Raw genomic sequence first — 13,501 nt, 5'->3', positions numbered from 1 at the left:
ATCACCCTAACAGAGGACAGTCCGACCTCTAAAATATAAATCGGGCCCTAGGTGCCTTTAGGCAGGTATCTGAAGTAAAGGTTACTCTAGAAAAAACACAGTGGACTTTAATTTATGTGGACAAATCAGATGATGTGTAAGTATATGTTAGCAAGCAGTTTTGCATTTCATAAGAATACAATAAAATACAGTTAGGGCTATATCTGACAAAATACACATTTTCCTTTATACAGGTTCAATATACCCAGTATACTGAAAAGTCTACATGAAGGACTCCCTGGACAGTGTAAGGTAGAGATCTACTTAACTGAAATGATTAACTTGGATAGAATTAAGTTCACCTAACTGTTTTTATCTGAGTAATTGTCATGGCCCATCTCACAAAGCATGCTCCCTTAGGTTCAGAGGAAAGCAGGCTTTCAACTTTCCCCTTACTGAAAGCCACAGAAACTACTCTAGAACATTGTTAACAACAGGAGAAGCCCGTAACCACAGATGAGAACTGGGTAAGTATAATATCAAAGAACAATGTCTCAATAGGACTCAACAAGAATTCACAATTTAAAAAGTAAATTGATTACACAAAACACCCAGTCCCACTTTTCAGTTTCAACATAATTGTATTTAACGGCATAAATATAGACTTTACTGGGAATTAGAAGCAGCATTAACCATGCTTTTAAGTTGTGTACTAGGTGCAAGGTGAACACATTGTGCTTGTAAAAAAAGTGTTTTTAAACAGTGCAAGTGGAACACAAGAAAAAGAAATTAGTGTATTCTTTGGGAAGTATTTGAAAAGAGTATTACGCATGAACATTTACTTTATAAGGCAACAAATGACAAAAGCACAGCATAATGAACAATCTCAATTAGGCTGATACAAGTTGATGGCATTTCGACCATCATCAGTAGTGGGGAACGGAAGGGAGAAAATTACTGCCCAACAGGGGATAAAAAAATTGCTGCCTAATGGGGAATAAAAAGAGAGCTACCTCTAACCATGAATAAATGAAGGTACAAAAATACATATGGGGTATGTGCGTGGAGGTACCTGAGGAGAATCCAAGACACCTGGAGACAAGGAAAAGAGAAAAGGCTATATTAGCCACCACTAACAAAACTGGCCGAAAAGATTGCCCAATTCACTTATGTTGGATAAACTGCAGAATCGTTTCTTTCAAGACCTGGGCCAGCGCCGCTGGTCACCAGGTAGGAGGAAAAGGTGCACAACTTGTCCTTTGAGATGCGAAATAGAGTCAAGGATCAACTTTGTTTGTAGGGCTTTAGAGAGCAAAAAGGAAACAGCCGGTCAGATATCGGCTTGAGAAAAAACTCTGTAAATCAGGATTAGACCAATAGGGACTCACCGAATGTCGAAGAGAACAGTCAAATATGGACAATTTTGAGATTTAAAAGAATACCGACTGATCAGGAATTTATCTGTAGGAAACAATTAACAAGAAATGTTATGGGCGCGTGTGCTGTTAGTGCTGGCCTGTTAAATGGATGCAATCTCCAGGGGTTTCTAATTGACCCATTAGACAGAAGAGCAGGTCCTAAATTGGGTGCCATTGAGACGTTGTTGTATGATATTATTGCAATATATCTATGGCAGCAACCTGAGTACTTAGATAAATGAATACACAAGACATTCATAAGAGCACTTAGTTTCTAGCCACTATCAGCCCACAAACTACTGTCCTTTGGCTTACCACACTCCCTTCCACAAATTGCTAGGCAATGAGCTTTATTGGTAGGTAAGCATGTCCTTTTGATTCATTGAGAGTTCCACTGAAGAAAGACTGCAAACACAGTAACTTGCTCATTACCTTCTCTCTTGCTGTGTATGTCTTGCCTTAGTTTTTTCATGTACATGTTTTCTTTTCAAAATGCGTTAAAAGCTCTCCTCTACATATATATGTAGCTACTATCAAGTTTGGGTCGGAGAATCCAATAGAGCAGTCATGCAGTGCCTGGGGGTTGGTCTGGAAGGTAAGTGTGTTGGCTGTTTTTTGGAGGTTTGTGGGCCTGCTTTATGGTGGGCCTGTTTTTACTGTTGATTTTCCTGATATTACCACAAATATTGCCTGTAGCAAGCACAAATGCATTCAGTCTACCACACCTTGTAACATGTCATTATACATTCAAAACATCCCTGTTTGCAAACATGGGCTGCTTTTCTAGCCATCTGATTCGCTAATGAGGGCAGTTTTTACTTTGGTGCCTGGGCCCATATTCTATTCAAGTCAGACCCTGCATATAACTTTAATGTCACTTGCTTTTTTACCGTGTTATTCTATTAATCTTCAAACGAAAAAAAGATTTAAACAAAATTTAGGTTGAGTAGTTCAAATAGCATGAACCTTTCCTGAAAAAGGCTGACAGAACCCTTTGAAAAAGAAAAATGATAAATGACACTGACATTGACATTGAATATTACCTTAATTATTGTTGTTTCATAGATGGTGAGGTTTTTGCTTACTCACTGGTTATTACCTGTAGGAGTTGTCTAAAAATATGAAGCACTCATATCTACCTTACAATGTTTTCTGTCATATGTTTACCGTGTATTTCAGGTACTTTCTCAAGTGTTTATCACTGTAGATGCCTAAATTCTGATGTTCCGAATTTGTTCTCATACGTTTACCAGTTGAGTCCATAACACCTAGATATTCAGGAATTCACTGCAATTTGGAACCACTCTAACACATTTGGGCATTATTCATTCCTGTAAATATACCCACCACCACCCGCATGAAGGTTCTCGTTATGCTACTCGACACCATATGTGAGTTGTATCTTGGATTATTTGATATCTCTTTCATCACAAACCAATATAGAAATGTAAAACAAAAATATTCAATTGAATATTACAATACTAAAGAAGAGAAGCATATAGATTAAAAAACAATGTAGCTAGACACAAGCACAGCACAGAAAATAATTTGGTTCTACAGCATTTCCAATCACAATGAATGAATGAAAAGTGTATTGTTTGATTAATTAAAACCTTACAATATATATGCACTAATTCTTACTTATAAAATCCAATTATAAAATCACCAATAAAAAAATAGGAACAAATTTGGGCATCAAGTTCATCGTATTATTTACATGTTATGTACATCCTACATTACATTCTAAAAGTTTTTGGTGATCTAACTTAATTCTCAGTCGCGTTAAGAACTTTACAAAAGCCAAAGTTAAAACGATATCGTCAGAATGGAGGCATCTTATCAGAGCTTGTCTGCAACTCCTTATTCCGCAAACATTAAAATGGCTTTTAAGAATAGGCATTCTCTCAGTTTTCAGTTATGGACAAAGGAGGTGCATAATTTTCTCTTCGCCAAGTTTACACACAGGTAGTTGGTTCCTCTGTACTCAACCATGGCATTAGATGACATGTGCCCGGAAATACTCCAAAGCGAGCTTTTATAAATAGTTATTTTTACTTAACAGACTAAGGAATTTCAAGGTATGGTTGAACTTTTACCTTGGTATAGCCATTCATTAGAGGCCATGCATGTTTTCTTTGTCGAAAAGATATTTTTATCCAAGAGAAATGATAAATGTTTTGTTGTGCTATTAATAACTTTTTTTAATGCTTTCAATGTAATTGGCATTTCCCAGACCGGCTTTACCGAATATATCCCTAATGATGTGTATAGGCGTTTCCACGCCTGGGCTTTCTAATTTAAATATATTTCCTGCCACAATAATTTGGACATTTGATTTAAAGTATCCGTTTTTATCCTTTTCCATACTTTAACAAATTGTCCTTTTCGTGCAAGAGCCGGATTGGTTATCCCAAATTCCATTTTTATCTGCGCAGGTAATGCATTATGTGGAATTAAAAAGAGGGCTTTATAGATTTTCGTAACTGCATTGTTAATTATGAATGAATTTCCCAATCACTGGGAATGAAAGACAACTACCATGAGTTGATGGTTGATGGATGAAAACCAAGCTAAGGATTAGCACAAATTCTATGAACTGAAAATCTTCTATCTAGCTGCACAATAGCTTTTAAAGAAGAGAGTCTGACTAAATAAATGTCTGTTTTCTGTTACTTCTAGGGATTTCCGAGTAGGCCACATTTTTTTCTGGTTTCTGGGGGTTTGGAGTGTGCCACTAACTAAAACTAATTTGGTAGCAAAATAGTACGAATTGTGGAAATTTAGAAGCATGTAGGTTAAACATCCCAATTTGAATGCAATCCATCTCTCAAGAGGCCTCAAATGTAAAGTTTTTATTTATTTTGAAGGTCTGTAATCTGACATGGTTCGCCCCTGGGTCATTCAGACAGTTGAAGGGATGACACAACATTCAACTTAACTAAGGCAAAGAGGGTGTGTAAGCCTAATCAAATAAGATAGTGAAACCTTTTTCGATATTCTTAAGTGGCACCCCCTGCTGTATATGTAGTTGAGGTAAAAACAAGTCTATGTACCTCGATTTTTTAAATGAAACTGATCTGTTTACTGTTGGCCTCATGTGTCCAGTGTGGGTTCAGGGTATTCCTGTGGTGGATGAGAGTGTGAGGCAACGGATTCTGACAGCAGAAACCTGATGCTTTACCCCCTTCTACATGGGCTTGAGAATTATAAGATTGGTGCAGTTGGGCTTTAAATGATGATTTACAACAGGGTTTAAGGATCGGGCCCTAGGCCCCACTGCATTTGTAGTAATCACCGAGACCCAGCGGCATGCATTCTGGAACAGGCCAAGGGCATGTGCGCCCAGCCCCTTTTATTAGCAGGTCACCTGATCGGTGACACCTGTGATGGATGGATGTGGACTGAGTGTGGAAGCCACCCTACGAAGAGGGACTGGTGGAAGCTCAGTATTTAGAAACACTAGAACGTGACCAGCCAATCACTAAACAGGGCTACCATTTCCCCATATTTTTAATGAGACCTTCAATCTCTTCCTGAATTATAGCAATCTTGTCAAGTTGAAGTCTGAACTTATCCACCAACCAGCTGAAGATGCCAAAGATAAAGAAAGAGATAAACCTCACACTATCAACACCAAATAGACTAAGTGATTTGTAGTAGGAAGTTAACTCACTCAGGAGCTCGGAATGTTTCAAGGGCATCTGTCACTTTTACAAATTAACCTTTGAATTGAGATGGTTTAATGCCAGGTGTTGTTGCAACTTTGTCAGCCTCTATCAGTATCAAGCTGCTGTGGCATTGGGTGTAGAGTGATGTACTCTCTGTTGACATTGGATGTAGAGTGATGCACTCTCTGTTGACATTGGGTGTAGAGTGATGTACTCTCTGTTGACATTGAGTGATGTACTCTCTGTTGACATTGGGCGTTGAGTGATGTGCTCTCTGTTGACAGTGAGTGTGCTGTGATGTACTCTCTGTTGGCATTGGGTGCAGAGTGATGCCTCGGTTACTTACCGGTAATCTTCATTACTCCGAGTATAGTCTTCCTCGCCACATGACTTACAAAGTGAGCTTCAGCTCCACACCAGAACCCTCCAAAGCAAAAGAAAAGAGTCAGCCTCCCATGCCTCCCATCCCTTCCCAATATAGCCGACCCATCACACCCATGACCTCTATAAGAGGTGGGCCGGCCCAACCCATCAGCCTGAAACTACCAAGTATAAACATGAAGCCTATAGCCCCACATGGAGGGAGGGATGGGAACTCATGTGGCGAGGAAGACTATACTCGGAGTAATGAAGATTACTGGTAAGTAACCGGGGCATTACCTCCTTGTTAGTCTTTCTCGCCACATGACTTACAAAGTGAGCACATACCAAAGCCAAGCGGCTTCGTGGAACCTCACAAAGCACCAATGGAACAGAAGGGGACGCCCAGGAAGGGGGCAAACCCACAGAACAGAAGACTGGAAAAACCACCCAAGGGAGAGGCAACCGCGAGCAGGAAAAAAACCAGCCCGGGACAGAAAAACACCGGGAAGCCCGAAAACCCGGAAACCCGAGAGACGAAGTGCCGACTGAGAACAAATTGCACCGGCCAAGGCCGAAGGAGGACAGAGAAGGCACAGAACCAGACTGCATGGAGCCACCAGCAACAGCCAACAGGCCCCAGAGAAAAGTCGGAAGCCAGTCAAAAACACACCAAGACCGGCCATAGGCAGCCAAAAGAGAGAGGGGAGCAATCAACACCACAAGGGTGACCCACCCGGAAGAATGCAACACCTACTACAAAAAAGGCAGGCACAGGGCCAAACAGACCCGGGAGTGCCAGAAGAAAACCGAAGAGACCCACCAAGGGAGCCCAGGGCCGAAGAGCCGAAGGAACCAGGCCCAAGGCCAAGACACCAGACCGAAGGGAAAAAAAACGCACTGAAGGAAGCCCCACACAGGAGCAAACCGCGAAGCGCAGGGACCCGAGACCACCCACGGATCCAGGGAGACGAAAACCGGGTGGCCAGCACCCACGGGCGCCCACAAGGGGAAGCCGGGGCAGAATACAAAACTAGCGCCCATAGATGAGCCGACAGGGCGGTACGGCCGGAGCCAGGAGAAGCGACCCAGGACCCCATGAATATGTACCACATCGGGACACCTCGAAACACAGGCAGGTCCACAGCCAGAGTAAGCCGGAGCCACCAGAGGAACCAGACATACCAAAGAGCCACAGCTCAGAGGCGGAAGCACAGCACAACAGTGCCAAGCCAACAAGGGCGAACCTAGCAAACACCCCGGAGAAAAAACAGGGGAGAAAACAGTCCAGGAGGGCAACAGGAAGTCCCCACAGGGCCGGTGCCAAGGAACGGGTGACAGGAAACCGACCAACCGAGTAACGCTGATCGGGGCCAAACGCCTGCCCCAGAGGATGGGAAGGCCCCCAGCAACCGGGAAGGGAAAGGAACAGACAAAAACACAGGTCCCAAAGCACCAGGAAGACCCCGGACCCAAGGTGTAAACCAGTCCAGACCCGGCCAACTAACCAGAGCAGACGAGAATAGAGGCAAACAAGGGAAGAACTGCCAAGGGGCCCAGGAATACCAAGGACTGAAAAAGCAGAACCCTGCCCATGCAACCCGTGCCCGCAGAGGCACAAGAAGAACGACAGAGCCAAGCCCCATGGTGGTACGAGGTCAAACGGCAAGGCGCAGCACCACAAAAAGGCCGCAGCAGCCAGGCAGAAGGAAAAAATCCCCAAAAAACACCACCAGCACAGGCGAAGCCGGAATGGCAAGGCAGGCCCAAAGGGCAGAGACCAGCCAGACGCCAACGGACAGACCGGGCAAGTACCCAACCGGGCACCAACCAGGCCGGACCATGCCCAACTCATGAGACCAGACGAGAACAGGAAGCATCAGGGCGCAAAAGCCGCAGGCGCCAGAGAAAGACGGACAACGAATTCCGGCCACCACTACTACAAGGCCATACCTGGAATAAAGCACAACATGTGTAAAGCAATGCACACGTCAACCCCATCGGGTACTCCCGCCGCTGAAAAAACACACCAGTCACTCATCGCATCAACCCTAGATGGATGAAAGGCAGAGCAGACCCACCAGGATCTGAACGTGTGACCAAGCGGCTGAATCACAGGCCCCTGAGGTAGATGCATAAGACCACTGATACCAACCATGTGGCCACCCCGGAGTCCAAACAGCATCCCATAGGAAGAACATAACATGAGTATGTGTAAAACACACGCAGAACCCAAGGCCCACAAGGCAATAAACAAAACAGAGCGACTGACAAGCCTCCACGCCTAGCAAAACACAGCATACAAGTGGATACTTTGACAGGACTTGAACCCTCGTCGACTGAGAGCCTGTGACAACAGACTCATTACTGAGCAATAGGCACATGGACACTGACACACTGGAAGCACACGCCGATCCACTGAGATACTTCCACACAGAATAACAGATGCAAATGGTTACCTAACCTAATGCAACTCATCTTATTGACCCAAAAAAGTCGAGTGGAGCCGCGGAGCAGTGAACCTTGTGACTACGAGGGCAACCACAGATTACTGGAGTGGAAACAATAATCCAGTGAGCCATCAAACCTAGAGTATAAGCAGAAGTGCCAGAATATGCGCTCGGGGTCAGGGGAGATGGAAACCGAACCGCCGGGAGAGGAACGCTGAGGAACCAATTAGATCCAAAATAAATGCATAGAAAGAACAATTATCACCTCCCATGGAAGCGCCTTACCCCCCCCCCACCCCAGTGCCACTACATACAGAAAAACTGAAGGGGACAAGGCGCCGGGGGCCCTGGGGAAGGCTAAGTGAGCCACTGCCCAGAATCACATGGTGGAGGGCCAATCAGCTGCAATTGAGGAACGCACCGCGAGTCCCTGGGCGCCAGCGCCACGCAAAAGGGAGAGCGGACGACCATACCACCAAACTTCAGTCAAAAGCACAGAATGAACAGTACTCCCACTAGGATATTCAGAAAGAAAGGGTAGGAATAGAACCCTTAGCAATAGCACCTTGGTGACATACCAGAAAGGACCTAAAACGCGACAAGCAGTCCTCGCCAAACAGGGAACTCCAGGAGCACCCACACCCCGAAGGGTATGCAGGTGCGTACAGCCACAGGACCCAGCTCAACCGAGCGGCCCCAACGAGAACTGAACCAGCGTGTAACAGAGGCCTCAACCAAGTACATCCGCACCACAACACAAACTAAAGTGTTGATAATGAAGAATAAAGCCAATCTGATATGACTCCAAACATCCCATGTGATATGCAAAGCAGAAATCCAACATGCGCCAAAACCTGGGTTTTAACAAAGGACCTGTTATGGAACGCTTAACGAATTTGCATGTCATCCTTGCGCAGGGGCCATGCTAATCTTCTCTGTATCGTTCCAATTTTATTAAATGTGCTGGCAAAGCGAGCACTTAAAATCTACAGACTGACACTCTCCTAACTGATATATCGCAGCCCACACCCGTGAGCGCAGGGATAGCAGGCGAGCAAAACAGAACCAGGGAGCCCAAAGGACGCGTCCCACCCCCTAAAAATATGGAGGGAAACCTGTCCCGCAAACAAACACATTCACAGACCCCGGGCGACGAAAAGTACAAACAAACGTCCCCAATGAGCCAAGTACAGTACAGCGTGCAAGCATCGTGAAACAGCACACAAGCGAACAAGACCTCACCCGACGCCGAATCCCCGCTCAGGCAACGGCCGTAAGGTGACTCAAACACCCGTGAATGGAGGCAATTATATGGAACGCTTCACAAATGTGCGTGTCATCCCTGCGCAGGGGCAATGCCAATCTTCGCTGTATCGTTCCAATTTTTTCAGAAACTCATAAATAGTGCCGTACATCGCATTTAGCGCAATACAGGAACATATAAAAAACAGTACAAGTACCACCACTTAATATAAATGCACATCAAGAACATGCATCATGCTGGCAAAATCTCCAGTCAAAACACAAAAAACAGGCCAACATACCTGACCTCGTCCCGCCCTGGCAATGGCTGCATCCAGCTGGATGAATCCAAGCTGACTCCGCCAATCCCGATAGAAGCCGGGGGCGTCTGGCCCCGCCCCCGGACAGAGGCGAGGGAAACATGGAAGCCCACAGCCCGGAGAGCAACGGCCGAGCCCTTGACTTTTGGCAGGGGCCAGAAAAACAGAGCCCAGCCTCCCCCCTGGAATCGGAGCCGGGGGCAGCCAACTCCCGCAGCGTGGAATCCCCAGGCCGCTGAAGGTGAACACGCACAATCAGCCTAGTATCAGGGGAGCAGAGCCGCTGGCGGAGTAGTAGCATATCGAAGCGCGGATGTCAGCCCCACAGGCGGTGAGAGGGGGACTGGAAAAAAGAGAGTTTTGCGGAGCCCAGAGTGAATAAAAAATTCGAAAGTTAACTTGTGCTAAAAACCTGGTATCGGGCCGTTAGATCCACAAACAAACGCTCCCCCATTTTAAAAGAGGGCCGAGGGAATCAGAGCATCAACACAAGGTGATATTCATTCTTGGGAAAAGAAACAGAGTGAAATGCCTAGAATCACAGGATTCTGATCTAACATCAGGGACCCAAACCTGGGCACCGAGTCTATTTCAGCCACCTCACAACATGTATATGCAAAATATACATATATTCCAGCCATCTTGTCGCCAAATAGGAGACGCAGAACAAACGCCCGTTGACCCCCACAAATACTTAAAGTATCGGCGGGAAGTGTCTGCCCTCTCCTGGGATACATACAGGAGGGACCCAACACTACTGTGAGCTAAGGGACGGACGTGAGACAGATCAATAACTCAGACACTGTGCGAGGCAAGGTGCAGAAAGGGCGCACAAAGTAGAGCCCCAGACCCCGCCCGCCCCCCCCCCTCCCTATTGACTCATGGCCCGCTAAGGCAGGGCCTAACCGGGTTCCAAAAAAAGAACCGGGGGAAAGAAGGGGGAGGTCCAAAAGCCCCAGAGTCCGCTAGCACAGGACCACCAACCAAGGACCCATGCTCCCGCTACAGCAGGAACTACTTACCTGAAGACGCATCTGGAGAGTAATGACGCGCAGAACTAAAAAAACAGGTTGATGGGTTGGGCCGGCCTACCTCTTATAGAGGTCATGGGTGTGATGGGTCGGCCATATTGGGAAGGGACGGGAGGCATGGGAGGCTGCCTCTTTTCTTTTGCTTTGGAGGGTTTTGGTGTGGAGCTGAAGCTCACTTTGTAAGTCATGTGGCGAGGAAGACTAACAAGGAGGTAATGTACTCCCTGTTGACATTTGGTGTAGAGTGATGTACTCTCTGTTGACATTGGGCGTTGAGTGATGTACTCTCTGTTGACAGTGAGTGTGCTGTGATGTACTCTCTGTCAGTCAGCTGCATTCCCTACTCTGTTATAACACATTTCTTTGCGGCCCGTTGCATTTGAGTTCTACTCTAGTGTCATGTTGGTGTTCCTTTCAAGGGCCAAAGTTAGTAGTTTCGTATGATTGAGCTCATACCCTGACCCAGGTCTCCAGTTCTTTCTTCATATGGGTCCAGACCTATTTGTGACTAGCAGTGGATGTGATCCAAGAAAAGTGTGGATCTTTCACTGACGGCTACAGAGAAGAGAGATTTTAAATTCATTTTAAAGGTGACAATGCATCCCTGTTTTCATCTGGTAATGAGTAAATACTTCTGGATACCGTAAAACTGGGAGTTGTGGGAATACGTATTTAACAAGTCATAATTCCGAGGATCATTACAGGAATGGTCCTTGATGTTAAAGAACTCAAGACATTACCAAATTACCATTTGGAAGCAAGCTTAATTATTCTCTGACTTAAAGTCAAGTTCCCAGAAAATACGAAGTGGAACATTAGGGAACGCAAAAAATCACAAAAAATCGAGTCCTCGTGCCATGGTCTGCCATTGTAGGAAAGAAGATTGCAAATAGTTTGAACAAAGGCAGGCCTGAATCTCTAACCCAGAGAAATCATGCATTTGTGCACTGGTTTTGTTCAGATAGAGTATCTGACAGATACAATACACAAATGCCATACTCTAAAACACCTACAACAGAGGGAAGTTTATTAGTTCGACTTACTCTGTTGTGCCTGTTTGTTGATGACATCTTTCTCCACTCCTGTGACCCCCTCTGCATCGTTTACAAGCACAGATTCATCACCAGGAATGGGCAGGTTTAACGTTGTCTGCGACCCCTGACGATTATCACAAAGCCAGGCAGTGCCCCAGAAAGCTGTTGACAATGAATTTTATGAGGACTTTGTGCTACTAACGCAGGCAATCCACTGAGAAATCATTTACAGCATACCACTACACTAATCACAATATTTAAGCACAGCCAGTTTCTCTGAGGTGGAAAAATGCATGTATGTTCTATTATTTCCATTCACAAACACATAAACATATGAATGAACCAATACACACGTGTGTGTGAAACCTATTACGGAGCTCTGACTACAGAAGACCAGGCCATAGGTCGGGTCTGATCAGTGCTTAATTTGTGCCGGTGCTTTCCGGTGCTTAGCACCGGCACTTAATTATCAGGGCCGGGTCTACAAAGAACATGTCAATTACTTAAATAGCGCCTCTCTGTACAGTGTTACTCTGGGTGCTTTTGTCATGGAACGTGAAGTAACACTTCACTCTAGGACGGCAGCCCTAGCTATGCATAATGACTCGGCAAAAGTCAATGTGCTTGAGTTAACAACTTGTTGAAACAATGCTGGACACCTCACCGGATCGTGTGACACTGCTGGGGGGAGAAGGGGAGGACGGGCGGATGGCGAGCAATGTTCAGTACTGCCGGCTTGGAAAATTTAAAAAATGTCCGCGAAGGCGCCAGGCGGGAAGCATCACGCCAGTCAGGTACACAAGCAGTTACTGTCTGCAGAGTGCAGACTGCACGTGACATGCTGCGCTGGTACCTGGATGCGATGCCGAGAGTTAGGTGTCCGGGGTGACAGTGTCCCAGTCCCAGCGGCAGCGCAAACTCTGTTGCATCGGCCCAACGGCAGCTGGGAGCCTGGCCTGCCCTCTGCCCTGCCTGATCCAACATGGGGAAAAAAGAAGATTTGCTCAATCTCAATCTTCTAAAAGAGTAAAGACGCAATCTGCAGTCAGCGTCTGGCCACTGTACTGCTGATGTCGATCATATATTGGGGAGGAGGCCGGGCCCTTAACAGTAGTCCCGGCCCAGTGGGCGGGTCGGGACACTGAATTGGGCTGCATTTTAGTTCTACGGGGGTTGGGCGGCAGAAGGCAACGTGCGCAGATTTGATTGCGCATTGCCACGTCCTATCATACCCGCGCACGGCCCAGCACACCACACCACCGTCATCATGGTTCTACGGCCAAGGACGCCTTTCAACTCGCCTTGGTCAATAAACACTCTGAGTGACAGCCAGTGCGACCCCTCCCCCCCCATCCCCCCCCTCCCCCGACGACGGCGACGTTGGTGTTAAGGGGCTGGCAGCAGCAGAGAAGTGGTTACCAGCAGTAGCCAGTATTGCCCGGAGGCCAACAGCACCCAGGTGAGGCAGGCAAAGAAGATCATGGCGCAACAGGCAGGCCCCCTAATTAGTTAATAAAGCCAGGCAGTGCACTGACTGACTGTCTGTCTGTCTGTCTGCAGTCAGTGTGTGTCCCGGGCCCGAACCACCGCCAACAGTTACCAGCCGCCCCGCCCACGCTTAGTAAGGCTTAAGCAGCCTGTGATTTAAGCACACAAACAGAAACCGTAACTAGTACTAGTGTAGGAGCCCCCATGTGCCCGCCCCATTCCATGATCATCAAAAGGCTTCAGCCCCCCTCCCTCCCGTCGTGTGTGTCAGCCCGGGATGAGACAGCTTCCCGGGCACACACACAGACGCACCCGAGCACTTCCAGGTATCTAAAAGACTAGTTGCCAGTGCTTAATTTGTAAAATATGAAGTGCAGGTGCTCAAATATTTTTTAGGAGGCCCCACCCTCTTCCCTTGGCTCCACCCACTTCCACAAGTGGACCCACCCACTTACTCTAGTTGCCCCACCCACTTCCTCAACTGGCACTGCTGACTTTCAATTACCAGAAA

General features: G+C 46.4%; 1 non-coding gene and 1 pseudogene across 1 annotated transcript; both read right to left on the bottom strand.

Annotated features, from left to right (window-relative positions):
* Nucleotides 1–8,747: 8,747 nt before the first annotated feature.
* On the bottom strand, nucleotides 8,748–8,854 carry LOC147728379 (U6 spliceosomal RNA). Its single transcript, XR_015309652.1, has one exon. It is a non-coding gene; the product is annotated as a U6 spliceosomal RNA (small nuclear RNA).
* Nucleotides 8,855–9,180: 326 nt separating this feature from the next.
* Nucleotides 9,181–9,281, bottom strand: LOC147728378 (U6 spliceosomal RNA; annotated as a pseudogene).
* Nucleotides 9,282–13,501: the final 4,220 nt, after the last annotated feature.

The sequence above is a fragment of the Lissotriton vulgaris genome, chromosome 3_1 (assembly GCF_964263255.1).
Source record: "Lissotriton vulgaris chromosome 3_1, aLisVul1.2, whole genome shotgun sequence".
Classification (NCBI taxonomy): Eukaryota; Metazoa; Chordata; class Amphibia; order Caudata; family Salamandridae; genus Lissotriton; species Lissotriton vulgaris.
This window is presented reverse-complemented; position numbering and strand designations above follow the sequence as displayed.